A 4,516-nucleotide genomic window follows, 5' to 3' on the forward strand; every position below is an offset into this window, starting at 1 on the left:
ACTAGACTCTATTCTTAGCTCCATTAATCTTCCATGAATGATAACTCTGCTTGTGATAAAAGGTCAAAAACAATTTTGAACAATTCAGTTTTTCTCTAAACATTTAGTTCTTGCCTGCATGAGTGCCTACATGTACACACACACACACACACACACACACACACACACACACACAGACACAAAATTTATTAAATTATTTCTTTCAAAAAATGGTGTTTTCATTGGTAAGAGAATGTGAAAACCCAGCAGCCAGAGAGAAAAACCTGAGAACAACTGGGGGACTACCAAATTATAGTGAACTTGGATATAATCCTTGAGCTTGCTCCCTATTACTCTCATATATAAAGACTAGGAATTTCACCTTGCTCTGATGTTAAGCACCCTTAAATTGCTGTCATAGTGGAGATTTTTACTAAAGGTCAACTTGTATCATTCAAGCAAATGAATGCTAACAACAGTTCAGGCTGAAATTTCTTAAATGGCCATTCACTTTCTTTCTTACATTAGCCGAAGAGATATCTCTTCACCTGTTCTGTGGTACTGAGGAAATAATACTATCTTACCTAGGTGGTGTGCTTTACAATTTACCAAGCATGTTCCCAAGTATCATCTTATTGTTGTTCATCACAAAAAGCCTAGTAAAGCAGGAAAAGTAGACATCATTCTCAGTTTTACCTATGATGCCACCAAGGCTAGAGGAGGGTAACAAATTTGCCCAGAGTCACGTACCAGCAGAGGACAGGGCTAAGATAGACATGCTGCCCAGACCGTCATCCAGTTCTCTTCCCATAACCACACTACAAAGAGTTGAAATGGAGGCTAAATAAAAGACAAAACTGAGCTATGTTTCTTGAATGAGGACTTCTAGAATCAAGTCTAGCTACCAGAATTTCTGTGCACTAACTAAAATACTTCTTTTAATTTAGAAAATTCATTTTTAATCGTTGCATCATGAATTACAAAAACCAAATTATATTCCCCGAGAACTATGGCCACTGAGCAAGGTTAGAAAGTTAAAGTAATAAGCACTGAGAGAGATAATTACTGAGAGCTGATTCTGTGAGACAAAAATGCACAGGAGTTGTGGCACTGCAATTCATTTTCTGACTCACTGTTTCCTCTGGCAAACTCTCTGGACGTCAGCTTCCTTATCTGTCAAGTAAGAATACATGCTCTGCTAACCTCCTAGGGCTCTCTGAAGAACTCGGCAAACTAATTTATGATGAAGTTGAAAAGAATGTCTCTCTACAAATGAAAGTCCTGTGGTTGAATTGCCCGACTAGAACTTCAGCTCTTTAAGCCATGGGAATAATACAGAGGCTTAGCATTTTTAATTGCGCATTTTATTTATGGTAAAATGCACGGTCAGAAAAATGTAATTAATTTTATGTTTCTTTCTGATGTTCTAATGACTACTCCCATTTACTCTGTTTTTGTTTGTACTTTTCTTTTTTAAAAAAGTGAGATGTATACTCAAGGAAATATTTAATGGTTCATCTGTAGTTTGAGGAGAGTGAAGCAAAAATAAAAAATTGGGCAGGTTTCAATTCAAACAGATTTTGTAGTAAACTAGTCTCTTTAAAATGAAAGCAGAAAAGCTCGGAATCTGTTCTGTGCAGTTTTGGCAATCAACTTTTTGGTAATATAAGTAGGACGATGAAGCAAGAAAACCATTTTCCCATTCATACTAGTTTAATGTCATTACCTAAAAGCTGGCAAGACTCTGGAAAGGTACAATAACTTTGCATGCGTGTTACAAAAGACAGTGAGAGAACTTGTTTTTATTATAATACCACTTGCGAAGCTTTAATTAGGTACAAAAAGCACTGTTCAACCTTCAGATGCCTACCCTAGAAAGCTTTGAGGGCGTGGACACTTTAATAAAACTTAGAATTGATTCGATACATTGAAAGTTTCAAAATGAGAGACATTTTAAGGATGGAAAATAATGGAATTAAATTTATTAAGGAGGTTATGGAACAGGATATTAACATCAGGGGGTCTACTTTTTTTTTTAAGCCATATTTATACTTAAAATTTTACTTATTTACTTTTATTTTACTTTATTTACTTTGCAGAGTATTTTGATTTTTGGAATAAATATTATTCCTTAATCTGAATTTGGGTACTGGGACTCAGGAAGATTAAAAAATAAACTGCTTATCACACTGATGGCAATAAATAGAATTACCAGTTGAATTGTACCAAAGCCCACACCCTTTCTACTATCCCACATTGTATCCTTTTATAACTTTTGTCCCCATAATTCCACCTCTTGTAATCTACTGCAAGGAAATAATTCACCAGAAAACAAGCTGAGAGGAAAGAAAAAGAAGAAATTTAAGTGCTCTACAATAGGGACTTTAAACAAATTATGGTAGTTCAGCTAGTAGACTGTTAATACATACTGTAAAAATGATGGGAGTTCCCAATAATGAAAGTTGAACTCATGCAATTTAACTACAACTGCTTCCCAAACCACTCTAAAATGACAAGAAAGGAAGAATAAAAAACAATAAATCATAAAGAGAGTATGAATGAAAAGAACATCAGATGAGAGGTGTCAACAGATTTTTGGAAAGTAGAAAGCACACAATTCATGTTACTGGATTTAGAGAGCAGAGGCAACTGCCACCGAAGGCACCGCAGATGGAAACACCAAAGAAAAGCAAACCAGCTGCTCCAAGAAACCAAGAAACCTCGAGGGCTTGGGGCATACGGTATATGGGAGGCAAGGATGGGATGGGGCTTGGGGGAAAGGCAGCAGACACCAATGGTTTTCTACTCAATATCTATTTCTCACCCAGCCCCTGACATGCTCACCCTTCCTCCTTCCTGGAAGAATGCTAAGTCCTTCTCTTAGTGTGACGGTGTGGCCATGGGACTCAGAGGAAGACATGGGCATAGAATCTGAAAAACATGGGAGCTAACACAGGAAAGTAGTGGAAGCAGGCTTAGAGAGTAATCAGCCCAGACTGGAACAGAAAGACAGCAGACTTTGTTAATGTGAGAGTTCTGTAATGCCCTCAAGGGCAGCCTGGGGGCACAAAAAATTATTCAGAGAGCACTTTGATTTTTAAAATGTTCCATTTAGTAAAGTTACAAATTCAAAATTCCTAAGCACTTAAGTTGACTTTAACATATTATTCTATTTGTAAATCTAGCAAATTTTAATTACTTTTGAAGGATCCTTTTATTAATATTCAGTCCCATTTACTAGCTTGATCCATAACACCTGTTTAAGTATTTAAAATATTTAAATGTCTGACAAATGTTCCAAGGTGCTCACAGAATTCTTATAAATCTAATAAATTAAGTTTGATTTCAGCTTAAAATCAAATCAAATCAATTACACATCTTAAAATTGGAATCGCAAGCTGATCTAACTCCAATTGACCAAGTTTTCTTAAATATTATACTTACATAAAATACAAAAATGCAGAGATTCTCTAACAACAAAAAAAATTGTTATTTTAAGTTTGAGTCCCTTAAATATTCCTCTACTTAATTCTAAATCTTCCCAAAGTTAAAAGATAAATGACTCTTTGCCGCTACGAAAAAAATTGTTACCCACCACCAAAATCTTAACATTACCATCCCATGTCATTTTTGTGGCCACCCTTTCAGCTTGTTCAAAGTTTATGTTAAAACAAAACAAAACAACCCCAAAGTTTCTTTAGGTTCAGAGAAGACTTTGGCTTGGGCCAGGACTGGATTCTTGCCTTCAACACTGATGGGATTTACTGAGTACCATTTTATAGTTGTTGTATTAAGCACTCTGTGCCTAAAGAAGATGTAGGTTTTTAAGTAGTCTGCCATCTCTTAGACTGGAAATGTACATACCTTTCTGTCTACTCATAGACATCTTTAAGTCTGTCACCTCCATCTAACTGACCATGTGACTTGACTGGATTTTGTATTTCTCTGGCTCTTCTTAAAGTATAAATATCTCCCTGCCTAGCTTTAAAACCTGAACTTTATAAATCATTCATTCATTTCAAATTTTTCCTGACTGGTAGGACCACACAACTCTTAGGAATAGTATGATAACATTGGATTGATTTCTGCATATCTGCCATTGCTTTTTTCTAACTTGGTGGGCCCAACTGCTGAAGTTATTCTACTGACAAGATACAGGAAGGATATATACAGGGGAAGAAAGTGGAACTAATTGGTTTTCTATTATGTTGAAAATAACATTAAAATCTGCTCTACATATCCACTGGAGAAACTGAAGAACTAGCAATATAGTAACTGAATGAAAACCGATAAAACAATTAATTCCAAGAAGAAACCAAAATTGCACAAGACAGGAAACAATCACAATATACTATTTGGTTCAGCAATAAGCAATATTTACATAGCCACGAACACTGTAAACACTGATTAATGATTTAAAAATATTTTAATTTTCGAGGGTAGGAAGGAAAAGTAGAGTTTAGAAAGTTAAATTCTTACTGTAACAAGAAGTCAATAGATAATATCTAAAATTGGTAAATCAAAACACAGATGTATA

The sequence above is a fragment of the Aethalodelphis obliquidens genome, unplaced genomic scaffold (assembly GCF_003676395.1).
Source record: "Aethalodelphis obliquidens isolate GAN/ISIS:26980383/991018 unplaced genomic scaffold, ASM367639v1 scaffold4, whole genome shotgun sequence".
NCBI classification, from domain to species: Eukaryota; Metazoa; Chordata; class Mammalia; order Artiodactyla; family Delphinidae; genus Aethalodelphis; species Aethalodelphis obliquidens.